This window comes from Phalacrocorax aristotelis, chromosome 1 (genome assembly GCF_949628215.1).
Source record: "Phalacrocorax aristotelis chromosome 1, bGulAri2.1, whole genome shotgun sequence".
In the NCBI taxonomy this organism is placed as follows: Eukaryota; Metazoa; Chordata; class Aves; order Suliformes; family Phalacrocoracidae; genus Phalacrocorax; species Phalacrocorax aristotelis.
The window spans coordinates 121,632,783-121,649,221 of NC_134276.1; the positions used below are offsets into that span (position 1 = coordinate 121,632,783).

Here is a 16,439-nt window from a genome sequence, read left to right on the forward strand (position 1 = left end):
GGCTGTTAAAGATTTTATATCATCTTTCTGTTGTTTGAGAGAAAGCAGGAAAAATTGTCCTCATAAGTAAAATTGCCAATTAATAGCTAAACACTTACACGTGGCAATCATTGAGAAAAGGCAACCACTTTATTTTTCTGCAGGGATTCCAGAGAGAAAATGTTATACACAGAAAAATTTCTGCCAATCCATCCACACAGCAGTAGAGATGTAAAATCTCCAAAAGAAGGAAGATAGTCTACATAAGTCTGTCCATCAGTCAGCTTACACTAAAATATAGGAGGATCACATTTAAAACTGATTTGATTCCATTGATCAGAGGGAGGTTGAGCGATCAATGGAATTTTTTTTTATCATTAGAGTAGCAGTCCTTTGTATCTAGCACTTGGCAAATGGTGTGCCTGTGCTTTGTGAGCATCGTATTGTCTGTTCTGCAGGACAGCAAAGCTGTGTTAAAAGATGCTGTTTCTGACAGGACAAAAAAAAAAACCCAAAACAAAAAACCCTCAACAAAGGGACGTTGTCCAAGTTTAGATGAAACACAACCTTTCTGAACCAGCTTCCTTCTCTGAAGCTTGTGACTGAAATGCTTTTCTGGAACTTGGGGATGTCAAAATGTAGTTATTGCTTGTGAATGATACTGGAAATCTTTGACAGAATACATAGCTTAGTAGCAGACTGTAGTCCTGTTTTCTGTGTGCGTGTATGTGTGTCTAGGTCTTTTATTCTAGGAAAAACCTGTGTCCTTTTCATGACTAGTGAGATCTATGCAATTGGTAGGCATTTCAAGTTGTAATTGTGAGTAGCTGGATGTTAACCCAAACACTTGCTCTCTTTGCAGGCATGAAATAAGCAAGGGGGGGGACAAAGGGCAATCCCAGCTTATTTGGTTATATAAACAAATTAAGTGACTGCTGCTGCCCATCAAGTATTTCACTGCAAAAGGGGCTCCCTTCTCCTGGTTAGTTGCTGGTGCCAAGACTATTACATGTGGTCCCTACCGTCAAATCAGCCTTCTATACTAATTAAAACTGTTGGAGTGCTCTGTTGGTGACTCTTGTGCAGATTGGCTGTAGCTTTGGACATAGGTATAAATACGTGATGGTGACGGTGTAAATTCTCAGTAGCCTTTACTTTGATACCTGGAATGCAGAAGAATAGGGTTTAATATCTTCAGCTTATTTCTGCTACTTTAATTTAAAATCAATAATTTTCACCATGATAATGGATGCTTTTCCCAGGCAAGACATATTGGCCTGTTCAGAGAGAATAGAGAGTAAAGGGAAAGGAGTTAGAAGATTATGAATTGTCTTATCCGCTGGATATGATATCAAGATCTTTCAAAAACTAATTTTTTCAATTTTTTCTTGAGAGAAAAGGTGAAAGGATAGAGAAGGAGTAGACAGTATTTAAAAATACAAAACTGTTCGATCAGGAGTTTTCTGCTTTTTAATATATTCTCAGAGATGAATGGAGAGATGCCGTTCTGAGCACTGACCCTGACTTTTGCTGATGTCATATTTCCAACCTGAAGGGGTTTTCATACTACAGGGAAATCGCATAGACGACTCTGGCACTCCTTACCTCAATTTTGACAAACAGTCATCATTTGGGATGCTGCCCACCATACTTATTGTATCCATTTAAAAATTAACTTAAGTTTAAAAATGTGCATTCAGATTAATGGTCTCACTTGCTTGGGAATAAATGGAATGAATGCATAAGGTATTGTTTATACTGTTTGTGCTACAGCTGACAAATGCAAAGAATACTCTCTGCATTTCCACTCCTGTGGCATCGTTTAATGTGCAGAAGACACCACTGGTATAATATATGTAAGAAATTAATATACCAAATGTGTCCTATGAATACCGCAAGCTATTCTGTTAGGCTGTGTCTTTCGGAAGATAAAATGCAGCTTGGCAGTGTCAGAAACTATTTGCTTTTTCTTCTGTTATATTACTGCCTTTAGTAGGCCAATCTTTTTCCTGTTTCATTTTTCCACAAAACTCAACTCATCAGAGTAACTTTTATGGCCACTTTTTTAAGGCAGAAGAACTTTCATGAGTGAAGATTACTTGCTTTAGGATTTGGGGCTAAGTTATGGGGGAATGGACTGAAACTATAAAGTATTAAGTGGGAGTCAGAAGTGTAGTAGTTTGCATTCATGGAACAATGCAGGCTTCCTGTGGGACTGCCAAAAGAGAACATTGAAATTCCCAATAAAGCTGCCACAAAGCAACAGAGAGTTTTTAGCTTAAATAAGGACACAGAAGCCAGAGAGCATAATTTAGACACCAATTAAGAAAATATAGTTAGGTTTGTGTGAAATTGATTTAAACTTTATATTAGCCACAGAAAGGAAGTTTCTAATTAATTAAAAAGTGAGTTGTTATCGAGCAACTCTTGAGCTGGAGGCTTGATTTCTCTTTCTTGCTTTCCAGTCATAGTCTGTCTTCTCTGTATTCCACACAGTTGTTTCCTATTCCTGCTGAGCCTGTTGGACCACTCAGGGAGTAAGGGCTCATGATTCAGTGTGTGGTCATACTGCCATGTCTATCTTAATTAATTAAACCAGTATTTTTCTTGATAAGTAGAGCAGCTTCTAAGGTTGGTACTATTGACAGAACAATAAACACAGGGTGGGTGAAAATAGTGAGGAAAAAAAAGCTGGGGGGCTGAACTAGAGCTGTCCGGAAATCCTGGTAGCATCACATCGGAGTTTTATTTATTTGTTTTTTAAAACCCTGCCTGAAACCTTTATCTGCAGGTATACAAAATAACTTGAGGGCAGGTCACTGTACCCAAATGGCTGGCACATGCTAGCTGTTTCTGCTCCGATTGTCTTCTGTACTACCTGAAACGAAACTGCATGCATTACTTCTTGTTGCTAAGACAGCAATGCTTGAAGTAATGTTAATGATTCTCACTGGGTGCAACGTAGGTGGATGAGATGGACAATTTGACCTTATCTCAGAAATAATGAGTGTGTGTAAAGAAACTTTAGTCAAATATGACAATAAAATACTAGAGCTGCCCACGGATCTATGCCCCTATTTGTAAATAGTGATGGTTTTGTAATCAAGTGTTAAGGCAAGTGACATTTCATTTGTTAGGAGTTAGTGAGTTCTTAGAGAAATAGTAAGGTGCCTGGTATTAACATGCAGCATGCTACAACTACTCAAAGCTGAATCAAAAACATTTCCTTTCTATAAACATTTCTGTGGTTTTATACATTTTATCTTCTGCTTGACTAGGTCTTGTGTCAGGATGGCAAAGAACAGAAGTGAAAAGCCCCTAACTCTGAAAACACAGAGAGAAGAAAGTATCCTGCAAGGCAAAGAGCTGCACTGGGAATATTTCTTGGACTGGTATTTAATTAGATTTGCTATAGTGTCTCTTGGAATTAACTGTTGCCTCAGAAAGGAGGTAAAAGAAGTGACTTCTTGCTAGTGATCTCCTCCTAAAACAATGGAGATAAGAGGTGAACTAAACAAATAGTCTGGCACTTGTTCTGGTTGTGCTTAAAAATATGCAACTACATTTTAAATATAATCCATTGTTTTGAAAAAAAATTATTTTTACCTTATTTTAACTAATCTAGCACAAAATGGTTTAGTTAAATCATGTGTCATCTGGTGTATCTGATCATTACAGGTGGAAGTGCTTGGAAAAAACCTCTTGCCATTATATTTCGGATCTTGATCTTTGTGTTCATTCTGAACCCCTGTCCCTGTGATTTTACTTATGTTCTGGTTGCAAGTTAGGTGGCTTTTTGACTTTTGTGTTTTGTGTGACATTGTGATTGAGGTCATGAGGCTGATTTAAACTGTGATTTTAGCTTAGTGCTCCAGGGTATGCTTAAGCCCCAACTCTCTGATCACTCACACAGCAGAATTCATTGTCTCTCTCCACTCTGAAGGTATCCAACTGTCTCCTCTTGTCCTACAAAAACTGAAAACTTGAACTTTTATAGTTGCCTTCAGCACAAGCATCTGAGACATCTCTGCATAGTTTTTGCAGTGTACTTGTGAGGTCAGTGCAAAAACAGATGAGGGGGAAACTGGAATTAAGGGAATTACTCAGGTTTTTGCTAGCAGAAAATGGAGAAACTGCAGAGTGGTTGGCACTTTCCCAACTCCATCCAGCCTCATCCAACACTTAAAATTATATTGTTAGCTTATACCTATGTTGTTCTTCAAGTGCTGTTTTAAGAAGCTACCCTCAAACTGGTAGGGAGTGGGGTTGGGAGGGAGTCACTGGGTAGGAAGAGCACTGCAGGCCATGTTAAAGTATTTTCTGACTAGTATGGTGATTCACACTTTATCCATCCAATATGTTAGTTATTTATAAATGATCTGTGTTCTTACTAACAGAATGTGAAGAACAATGGAGATGATTTCATGCATCAGAGTATCCATGCTCACAATAAACTCCCAGGAGGGGGAACAAACTTGGAGAGTATGGAAAGTCTGGAGCAGAGTCTGCTGTGCAACTAGGGGTTACTTTATGAAAAAAAAAAATCTACCAACCAGGCAAACAACAAATATCTAAAGACTAAAGAGTGAAAGATCCCTTTGCTCATATGGGGAGAGGGAATTGTGTTCCTCCTTTCCAATGACCTGGCCAAATCCATGCCGAACATAATTTTTAAAACTATTACACAACATTCACTGATAATGCGATGAACAACAGAATTCATTGATTTCTATTAGAAATTGAAAGAAAATAAAACCCCTGAAGAATACAACAAAGCCCCAGGTTTTTGCCTTTGGGTGTGTTGGAGGTAGATCTTGATATTTTTCAAGGGCTTTCTGGGGAGAGTTCATTTTAGTTTGTTAGTTTCCAAAGTTTTTCCTGAATAAATCTCTGTGTTGTATAGACCTTCCCTGATGGGGTTCATTCTGACCTTTTCTATTCAGGTCTCCTGTAAAGAAAGGCACAAATGTCCCCCCCACCTGGAATTAACGTGCTAGATAGTTTTAGGGTTGTTCTCCAAGCTAAGAAAAATTTATTTTCTTTTCTCTGTGAGCTCCCCATGAATTGGATTATAATAATAATTGTATAAAATTAAGCAAGATCTTGTTTTGTTGACCCAAATACCAGCATGTTGCATGTTTAATAAGAAGCAGCAAAGAGAACTCAAGACCCAGTATTTCCTAAATTCCTTGTCCTAGCTAAAAATGTTTAGCCTCGAACTGATAGTTCTTATGGATCTTTCTCAAATCAGCAATAACTATAATGCTTTCGCAGGATGTTTCTGAGTGTTTCTAGTTATGGAGGTTCAACAGATACTCCTTGGATAGAGCAATTTCTGAAGCATTGCCACTCCACCTTCTGAATGAATAGCTTTAATGTGTCATACCTGTCTTTCCCATTCATCAGTTGCTTTGTAAATCATGGCAGTTGATAACATATTGGGTTCCCAGAAGACAATCAGGCAAACCTTTTTTTTTTCCCCTCATCTCTCATTCCATCTGAACCTGTCTCTTTTTCATGTTAATTTTAATGTAAACCTTTTTTGATTTTTGTAAGGTTACGTAGTGTCTGCAGCTCAGTGCATTAGCGGTGCCCTGCAATCTGGGGCAGACAAGTTATATATCAGTAATTTAATAAGTCATACATAAAACAAAACAGCATAGATTTATTTTGTTTCAAAATTGAGTAGGGTCAGCTGTGTGAGCAATGTATCTGCCAACTATTGTCGTTGTCCTGTCTGGGCAAGCTCATTTATCTTGCTTAGTAAACAACTTAAGAGGCAAAGGAGGTAGATGGCTTAAGGGAGTGTTATTAGGAGACAGAACCTCTGATGTCTGACGCCTTGCCTAAATCCAGGCCAAATCACTTATTAGAAATGTACCACCAGTAGGCAGTTAGGGGATGCAGCTAAATATATGACTGTTATTAGGCAGGTGATAGTAGAACAGGCAGTTTTCACAGCTGGGAGGTCTGCACAGTTAAATCAATCAAATTCAAGATGTCGGCAGAGAAAACAATAAAGGAGCAAGATTGTAAATTCTGATAATTGCCAACATTTAAGGTGCCTACATTCAGTTGTAGAGTCTTAAAATTTAAGGGCCAGTGACTGGAAACCTTAGGCATGGCTTATGAACCTAAAACTCTGTTTTCCCCTCTTAATCCTAAATTCTATGGTATTTGGAATGCTTTGTATTCTCTGGTGTGAAAGTATATGATTTCTTGATATGATAAGCTACAAACATAAAAACTAGAGAACAGGTTGTTTAGTTTTCCAGTCACTTAATTTCTTGTGCCATCAGTTCAGCATTCCTCTAACAACAAATAGCACAGCAATTTGGAAATGCAGTGGTTTAAGCATGGATACACAAACACGCTGGATGCTGGGAAGGGCGTTCTCTGTTGGAGAACAACAGTAAAACTACTATAAATTCAAAACATATAATCTGCCTGCATAAAAGCCAACAGGGGGCTTGCAAAGCATTTCTGGGGCCATTAAAAATGACCATATTTCCCAGTAGAACTCATTACCCTAAAAGCATCCCTGGGGACTCCAAGGACCCCAGTTATATTTGGAGTATGTCAAGGGTAGCTGCTTCCTCTCTCTCTGAAAGGAGCATTGCTTTGCTCTTTTTCTGAAGGCAGCACATATTAAAAGGGTGTATTTGAGGAAGAAAAAAAATATATATATCTGCTATAGAATATACCACTTGGTACGTCAACACCTGCAAAGCTACTTGTCACATAGGCTGTAGATCTTGGATGATTCTATTGTGAAGAAGTTTGAAACACTTGAATCATGGGAATGTATAATGGAAAACTCCTATTAGGGTCATGTATACTACTCAATATTCAGACTGCAATAAATCTCTCTAGCCCTATTGTTCCTTTTTCTATTAAAATAGTATATTTCCAATGTACTTCTCTCTTTTTCTCCAGAAGACTCTTTCACAATGCACTATATTTTGCTTTTAACTTAATTTCTGGAAGTCTTTGTTTTTTTATTTTCTTATATAAATAAGCAGACAGATTAAGGTTACGGGTTCTTTTTTTTTTTTTTCTGTGAAATGGGCAATGATGGGAATCTGTATTTCTTAGATGAAATTCAGTACCTGAAAGGTGCTGAATTAGGCCTCAAGTCTGTTCTGTAGAAATGTTCTTCAGCTTCGCAAATAAAAAATGCAGTGAGCTATAATGCTTTTGCTTTCTTGCTATTCATTCTTCGCAACATGGAATAAAATGTATGGTAAAAAAACTTCATGAAATAGAGGTCAGTAAAGAAGTCTAGCAAGACGGTTAGAGGTTTTCCTAAGAAGCTGTCAAAGGAAGGTGTACAAAGTGTACTATGGGAGATGATACCCGCTAGCTGTCTTACTAAAGCTGCAGGTTTCTCATGAGAGGCAAATTTGTTCTCAGTGTGCAAGGTGTCAGAGCACAGAAGTCTTTGTTGGAAGGTAGCGGTACGGGTATGTGAATGTATGAAGGCTACTCTTAGAAAACACTAGGAAACAGTTGGAGATACACTAATCGGCTATTTGGAAATGCAGAAGTAGCCGAATAGCTGTTCTGGCTCTGTGAAGTTGACAACAGAGAGTTGCTTAGACCTTTTCTTAAACTTCCAGAGGCTCCGTCTCTCTCATGTTTTAGAAAAGGATAAGAAACAGCACTGATCTGAGGTCAGCTTGGTTACTCAGTTCACTTTACTGCCTGGATCAATTCTTTTGAAAGATAAGCATGGCGCACTGGACCATCTTAAGAACTGCGGTTACTTGGGCTACCAAAACAGCAGAGCAAAGCAACCAAGTCTCTGCATGAAGAGACTGGACACAAATTAATGTAAAAATGATTTAATTATTTTGTTTATATTACACAAGACTAAGAAATTAGGTAGAAATAATTTGGCAAGAAACTTTCCCTATTAGAGAAAACAAAGACAAGCAGACTTTGCAAAAACAGGAGAGAAAGGAATATTAAAGATATAATTTGAAACTTCTTTTCCATGTGTTTCATTTTGTCTAACATTATGTTTTCCTTAGTTACTTAAGCAGAACATTTCTGTTGCAGCATTGAAAATGAAAGGCCAAAGGTCAAACCTGCTGTAATAATTTTTAAATTTTTTTGGTTCTTTTTACAAGATAACTATGTTTATGAAAGCCTGAAATTATTCAAAGGTTGTAAGTGTCACTTCAGTATAGTTTTGTGAGATTACTACTAGTAATAATAGTATTTACTTTGTTACTGGATAAGGATCTATGTTATCCATATCATCTGTTATTTTAAGAGGAAGAAATAGAGGACTCAATTCTTTTAATAATTGCTAATTTTCCAGTATATCTCATTTTGGTACCCCGAGTTCTTTGTATGAAAACCAAACAGATATGAACGGACTGAAACAATATAATGTTTCTGTTTCAGTGGCTGATGGTATCTGTTGGTAGCTGCTGACACAGTGATAATGCTGGAAATTTGTGAGAGAAGCACACTTTTAATAAACAACAGGGAAAGTGAAAAAGTTTCCTAAGAAAGCATTTTTCTGACAAATTAAGAGGTAACTGTTGATGTTGCTGTAGAGTTAAAATAAATGCAAAAATGTTTAAAGCCATTAGTTGATAAAGTAGGAAGCTGTAGGAATGAAGGAAAAAAAATACAGGATTTTTTTGTTACCTGCTATTTGAAAAGAAACTGTGAGTGCAGTCAAATTTATGAAGGCTTGAATAATATTGTTCTTTAAGTATTGTCCTTTTTCTTTCTTGATAAGCAGTCACTCAGGGAGATTAAGTCAAATGTATCCATAGTTTGATCTTGTTTCAGGTTTTTAATATGTCAGACAAAGGGTCAAAATTCACTAGTTGTATGCTATGTTCTGATAAACAGTTATTGGGAAAAGCTGGTCAGAGTTTATCAGCTGTCTGAGTACTGCACTCTTAGACTAAAAAATTACACTGTTCACTGAAAGAAGCATGTCTGGGCATTTTATTCATGTAGTTTTTAATAAAATACTTAACAAAAAGAAAATAAGGTAGTACTGCCATTGGTAACAGATAACATTTGTTATCTGTTAGTCCCTCACTGAAATGAGCACTGCAGGCAAAACAACTCGGTCTCAGTTTGTACGATGTGGTTCTGTAATCCTCACACATTCAGAGAGAAACTAGCAACATGCCATCCACTTTGAAACATTCTGCAGGTGGGACTAATAACCCCTGAGATAGAGTTAATTAATAATTTAGTGTTAAAACCTGGACAATAACATCAGAGACAACTGTAAAGCTTACCTCTTCTAGTTCTCATGAGGTGCTGTTTTCCAGCCCATCAGAATCCTGTTATAATACAGACCTAACAGACAGATCCTGATGAGCAGGAACCAGGCAATTTATTTAGTAAGAAGGTTCAGATTTTTCAGGATTTCGATGCACAAAGTATGTTTTAATGAGAAGTACTATGACAATGGTTATGGCTTTTTAAACTAGAAACCTTTCTTCTACTTTTGCCTTATGAATTGGTAAGCTTGAATACTGCGGCAAAGTGAAGGCGCTCCTTAATGACCCAGGAGAGCAGCTGGGTCTGGTCTGTTGGAAAAAAATACAATAGTGCTGCCTTCTCACTGAAGGACATAGAGAGGAGTCCAGCTGAGATAAAGTGTGCTAAGGACAGCAACATGCTGGAGATAGGCTACCAGAAGACACGAGAGTCCTGAGGGCTTTCTTTAACCAGCCGGCAGACCTGAAGAAGGAAAAAGTTTGTTCCAAAGAAGGGCTCCCAGTTTCTTTGCTTAATTACATGGGACTGACCCTGTTGTCTTAGCACACCTAACACAAGCCAGCTTGAGACAACAGTTACCCACAGCAATTGTAGTATTTGCTTGCCTGACCTAGAAAACAGAAACAATGAAACTCTCTTGCTCTCATTCCTGACCAAACCAAAAACAACCTTCCTGGCCCCAAACCCAAAACCTATAAAGTCTGATCACCCTCAGATTAAAGAAACATTAGACAAAAATGTGGACTATTTTCTTGTAATGAGTTGTCAAACTACACTATACTTTTTTATAATACTTGTGGACACAGGTGTGGCAGTGAAAGGCTTCACAAAGATATTCTCTGGGTGCTACTATGGGTGCGAGAAGGTCAGTCAAAGCCTGAGGTGGCTTTGAGGAGATCGTGACAGTCTTCCTGAGACAGTGAGCCCTGAAAAGAAGGTAGATGCCAGTCTTCCTTCAGCGGCTGATCCTGGGCAGAAAGGTACAGCTGTTCCCAAACCTTGACTTCTTAGGGCTTACAAGTTTTGTTGGTTGGTTTCTTTTTTTTTTCCTTTATTCTTTGGAAGTTGTCCAGATCTGCAGAGGTTTGTTAGCTGAATTTCATTGTGACTGGCCCAGGTGAGTTAGAAAATACCCTGCTGCAACTGACAGCTTTGTAAATAGGTAACATTTTGCAAAACATATATGTTGACATCTCTGAACGTTCTTAATTTTTTATTCCCAGGAAAAGCAACTTTGGATACAGAAGCCAACTGTGGAGCAAGTCAGCATTGTTTTAAGAGGTGAGAAGATACTCCCCACACTATGTTTATGGGGAAGTTTTCTGTAGAAGTGGTCTAAGGATTAATTCCTAGCTTTTCTCCCTCTGCTTCTGTTCATTCAATACTCATCCATCAAGAAAGGTAGAAAAGTTTGAGCTATTGATGATTCTTGATTCTAAGAACTATATAACTACCTAAGGTATATAGTTTTGCTCCTCAGTGACAATTTTTTTTTAATTACCTGCTAAACTTGGGGGGGGGGGGGGGGGGCATAAGAAGGAGGTTCAGTATAATTTTTTTATAGTAATAAACCAAGTTCTGTTGTGTAAGCATTAGCTGGAGTAAAACAGGTAGCTAAGTATTTCCCTTTGTATCCAAGTATCCTTAGCACCAAGCTTACCATTATCTTTCACAAGCTTGCACCACCATGGTTCTGTTTGTACAAAGCACTTAAATAAAGTCAAGTGCAGAATACAGAAGAGACTTCTAAAGCAGCTGTTGAAGATAATAAATTGATTAAATTTGATTTAATAAAATTGTAGCTTCCTGCTCCATTTGCTGTAACACTCAGCTCCTTGGGTCACTCCTATGAAGGCACCTTCTGTTGTGCCAAGGCAAAATCTCCCAGACACCACGTGTGCAATTATCTGTTGTTAATACACACAGTAATAGGCCAGGACTAACACACTTGGGTGGAGGTTTTATGCTCACTCTCTGGTATTTTCCTGTAAAAGGTCTGTACTGGCCAAATACCTTCCAGTCAGACGTGAAAGAGTAAAACTCCACAGCATCTTGGGATGGAACGATCCAGAGTTTTCCTGAGCAGCCATTTCCTCCTCTCTGTTTTTTCCCTCAGGTTTTTTATTTTGTCACACTGCTGCCTCTTTCTGAATCTTTGATCTTGCTTCTTTCTTGGAAACTGTTACTAAAGTTTCAGCTTGCCCCTTTTGTTTCTGTGTTCTCTCTGTACTTATACTTTCTTCTCTTCCGTCCATGCCTTAGTTTGATCTCTCTTGCCTTCAGACTAAGGTGAGAGCACAGCTATGGTTTTGTCATTAAGTTATTTCATTAAAACTGGCCCCAGTCATGTATTTTCCCTGCCTTCCATTTCATATTTAAGAAAAAAGGCATTAGAAGTACTACTGATACTCATTATGTATATACAAACAGTGCTTGAAACTAAATGAAAACTTCTGATTTCCTAAATTATGTTTGGCAACTGTGACATCGGTGGACTTTTGGTTATGACTTTTACATTGCAACTGAAAATTCAGTTAAAATTTAGCACTAATAGGCTGCATAGAGCTAATAGATTGCTTCATGTTTTTGTCATCAGACCCAATTCATTTCTTATCTCAAAGCTATCTGGATTCAACAGCCTTAGCTGATTTAGCAAATGAAGTTTTTCAGTGCCCTGTGTAAAAGTGGTCACTCGGTTCTCCAGGTACAGTGTTACTGGGTCATGGAAGCATGTGCATGGTGGTTTTCAGTTGTGAAATGCATTGGTTCAATACCTTTAAATTTTATCTCTCTTGGGTTGTTGCGGGTTTTTTTTTGTGGTAAAGTGTGGGAATGCTACAGTCAAAAAAATTTGAGAAGGTTTGCCAGGAAAAAGGAAAAAACTTCCCCTCGCAATTAGTGTGTTTTTGCCAAAGACTAATCCTTATAAGTAAAGGAAGAAAAATATCTCAAAACATTTGCTAATTTGAATTTTGCTAGTTTGACTTTTGATTGCCTGTATTTTAGTATTAAAAAGCAAAAAGTTGTTAGACAGATCCTAGAACCCTGAGCTCATTTCAAAGAAGGGATAGCTAATTTCAATGCTGTCTTCTCAGACCATAAATTTCACAGATTATGAGCATGAATAGCTGGAAGCAATGTTCTCTTTTCTTGGTTTTAAATTCCACTGCTGTTCGTTTCATGGTGTCATTCTTGCACTTCTGAAAAGAAAAAAGGAAGACTGGCTGTCACAGGAAAACTCTGTAATGCCTCACAAAGGAAACCTACCTACTTCTCCTGTTCTTAGGATAAGTAATTTGGGGGCTTTAAACTCATTTTTGGCATGTTCTTCTCTTCCATTTACACTTCTATGAGTACCTTTGTGGCTGCCTCCCTTAAAATGTGATTTTTCTGATGATAGCATAAAAGCTTTTCAAAACACAGCACAATCCATTTGACTACTGGTTATCTGTTTGTTGTCTAATTTAATGTTCACAGCATGAGAAATAGGACCCTAGTATGAACCATCTTTCTTAGTATGGTGGTGGGAGGGAGTTTATTTTCCCTGCTGTGCACAAGGAAGCAGAGGAAAATTTCTGGGTTAATTCCAGCAACTTTGTGGAACTGTTTTCTCATCTGTCTCCACCTTCTCCTGAATATCATTTAAGAGCATCCCAAAAATGCTCTTACCTTAAGAAAGAGATGTTTTCAACTTTTTCCATTATACTTATATGTTTCTTCAGTCTGAAAGTCTGATAAATCCTAATGTTAAGGAGAGAGGCTTGGCAGCATGGTCATGTTTTGCAGGGTGTTCATGAACAAGGAGAGGTTCTTTTATTTTTTATTAAACAAACAAAAAAAAGTGATTCATCAACAAACTTTCCCAAATTTCTCTTTCCTTTGCTCTATTCACTTAACTTTGCCTCCCAGGACACACTAATGTCTGCGTTATCTTAATCTACACTATGATCTGGTTTGACACCTCAGCAAGTCCGAACAACAAAACATGACGATGTGACCAGATAAAATTCTGTTTGTCTTTGTGCTCTACCATAAAACGTCTATCAGTTTCTGTGGTAAAGCTTTCCTTTTCTTACTAAGGTAATCGGGACTTTATGATGAGAAATGGATGTTATGTTGCAGGTTTATATATTCAGAAATATCTGTGGTTTGGTGCTTTGTCTTCAATGCTATTTCATTCCTTTTTTTCCTTCAGAGCACACACATGAATAAATACTTTTCTAATCTAGCAGTTTACTACGCTTGAGTTTCTCAGCTTGTTTCTTATCGTCTGCCTGTAGAAAGATGAATCTTTGTGAACCTCTGGCTTCCTGCTAGGAGTTGTTTACAACTAACATCTTTAGTCATCTTTTTCTTTTGATGTGTTTTGGAAGGGGACTGTATTCATATTTTTAAGACCACTTTCCTTTCCTCCACAGTTTCTCAGGGGATTATTTATCTTCCTCTTTCACCCTCTCCTCTACAGGACCATTTTAAATATTTCTTTCATGACAATTCTTTACCCAAGCTTTTTTCAAAATATAAGAACATTACTTTTAAATACTCTCCAAATTGCTATTCAAAACCTGAAAAATTTAGTATGTCTTCTTTTTGATAATTTTCTGATTGTTTTTCCTCATTTTATTCTCTTCTAGGGAGAAGTTGTGTTGGTTGTTTAAGTTTGAAAGAGTGTGTTTTACTGACCAGCTGCCATTTTTGTTCTTAGACCTTGGGAAGACTCAGTTGCTGTCTGCAAATACAGAAGCCTTGGTCCAGTTGTAGTCAGATCTCTGAGATCTGGCTTTTGAACCATTACGTGCCGGCTACCGTCAGGTTAGGCTTATGGAAGAATGTATCAGAGATGTAGCTCGGGACGAAGTTTGTATTTAGTATCTAGGCATTAATCATCAGCTGTTCTTTATGGCTGGTAGTCACTTCATACCATGATTGTAGAAACCCCACATTTTATTTCATCTTTGTACTTCTCTTTCTATTCTGTTTGGTGTATTTCATAGTCTAAACAGTAGGGCATGCTAAATTGTTAAGTCTCTTATGCTTGTTCTTTCTTCCCTTTTAGTCTTATACAAACATCTGACTTTCTCGCCTTTTAAATCTGAATGGTAGTTCTGTGGCAACTGAGCTAATCAGGGCAGAAGTTAACAGCTTTGGTTGTTAATTGGAACAGAAAACTTGTGCAAACCACTTGCAATGAACTCTGCAGTCACATTCCCCTAGCCAGATCTCTAAAAACTCCTGTAATGATAATAATGATACCTTCAGCTGATGTTCTCAGTTATTTGCAGGAAGCGAAAAAAATTCATTTTTGTTGGGGATTCAGTGTCCTCTTCTGAAGTAACGCAAAGCAGAAGAATGGAATGCCATAACAAACCCATTTGCCTAAACGCCCTTAATATCCGCCAGTAACATATTTAATGATCTGAAAAATCATTGTTAGTCTTAGAGGATTATTTGTGCTGTTCAGCTTGAAGGTGTTAGATTAAGCTGCCAGACCAGGTGGGATTCTGGAGAGAACACAGTATGGATTCCTCCAGAAAACAGTTCTGCCAGAAATTGATGGGACTGATCCCTGTTTTCCTGATAAGAAAAGCAGCTCAGGGTAATTAACCTTATATTTTGCCTAAAACAGATATCTAAAACTAAGGGAATATTCCTCGTTTTGTCTTCATTTCCTCCTCTTTCCCCTTCTCCATCACTATAGGCTTGATTCATAATATGCCAAACTTGTGGATCATATGCACTGGCTTGGTAATTCAAGCACAGCTGGAAGCTTTTAGTGGTTATTTTTGGGCCATCTGGAACATGAACTTTAATCTTCACAGGCTGTAGATTAAAAGGGCTGGTGGACTCATTTTCCAAAGTTTAATTTGACAGAAGAGTGGTTTTATCTGTTACATCAATTAAAGAAGAGTCTATTTGTTATCAGTCAACAATATTGTTTATGCTAAGTACTATAACTGTTGAATGCATTATGTTGCCCATACGGTAGCCATTCTGTCATTGTCTCTTTCTTCAAATACACCTCATATTTATTGGAGAACCTATTGCTTCTGCTCAGAGCATGCTCATCAGGAATATAACTCCGAAACATAAGCAGGAACTCATCCCACAGAACTCTGATGAATGTGGAAGTTTAATTTAGCAGAACAGAAAACAAAATGGGGATGATGCTATCCTAGCAGAATTGCCAAAATTTTTTCTTTTTAAATTTAACTGAAAAGGGGGCGTTGTTCCTGCTATTCTAAAAAAATAAAAACATTGTTCCCAGTACACGTTCACTTATCATGGCAAATTCACTGTTTTCCAGAGAGCAAACAGCTGATTTGTGTTACTATGCACCTCAAAATAATAATTTGAAAGAGATGGGCTGTTCTTTAATGTCTTTTGTGGTAGGGGGAATATAGTTTTTAAGGTATATTTACGTTTTGGTAGTTAGACGCTTTCCACAAACATATTGTGAAGGTTTATTTTGTTGTCAGACCTTTAGAAATGCTGAAGTATGGGAGCTGAACTGAGCTTCCCAGTATTACAAAATTAGTGAAAAGTAGTGTTGGGAACAGTACACATACTTTTTCTCACACTCCTGAGCTTCTCCTGAGCATTAACAATGACTATTGATGACAGCAGCTATGAAGGCTCCACAGGTGAGCCACCATATACATTTTGTGATCAACATCTACCTTAAAATCAAACGCCGGTTTTACTTTAGAATTCTTAGTTCAGAGCATTGGCTTCTCTCTACAAAACCACAATGGGGAAGGGAGTTGCAGCCCATATTCTCACTATATCTACTTTCTTCTTTGCGTCCATATGTTTCCTCCATATCATTTTTCTCAAGTGCATAGTTATTCTTTTTTATATTATTTTCTCAGCCCTCTAAAAACTTGAGTTTTGTCCCTACTATTTTTTTTTCTCTTTGGGTCTTTTACACACATGGGTGAATCGTATGGTTGTACCCTTTGCAAAATTTTATTTTAAGTTGCTTTTTCACATTGCTGAGAAATAAACATGAGCTCTAGGGACACATGTATGTGAAACGGAAGAAAAATCTTGTTAAGATTTTGCTATGTTTTTTCCCTTTCTGTTGTGGTATCAGAACTTGCTCTGTATTGCCCATTCCTAAATATCATGAGATATTCAGCCAAGAACAAAATTCTCACCCACAGTACTGCTCTCCCAATTTCTTTCTGTGAAGTTGGTGCTGG

General features: G+C 37.6%; 1 long non-coding RNA gene across 1 annotated transcript in view; it reads left to right on the plus strand.

Annotated features, from left to right (window-relative positions):
* Nucleotides 1–10,465: 10,465 nt before the first annotated feature.
* LOC142052152 (uncharacterized) overlaps nucleotides 10,466–16,439 on the plus strand; it is a 41,253-nt gene continuing 35,279 nt past the window's right edge. The window contains exon 1 of the long non-coding RNA XR_012658741.1: nucleotides 10,466–10,518. This is a non-coding gene — a long non-coding RNA (uncharacterized LOC142052152). The remainder of the gene's footprint in view (nucleotides 10,519–16,439) is intronic.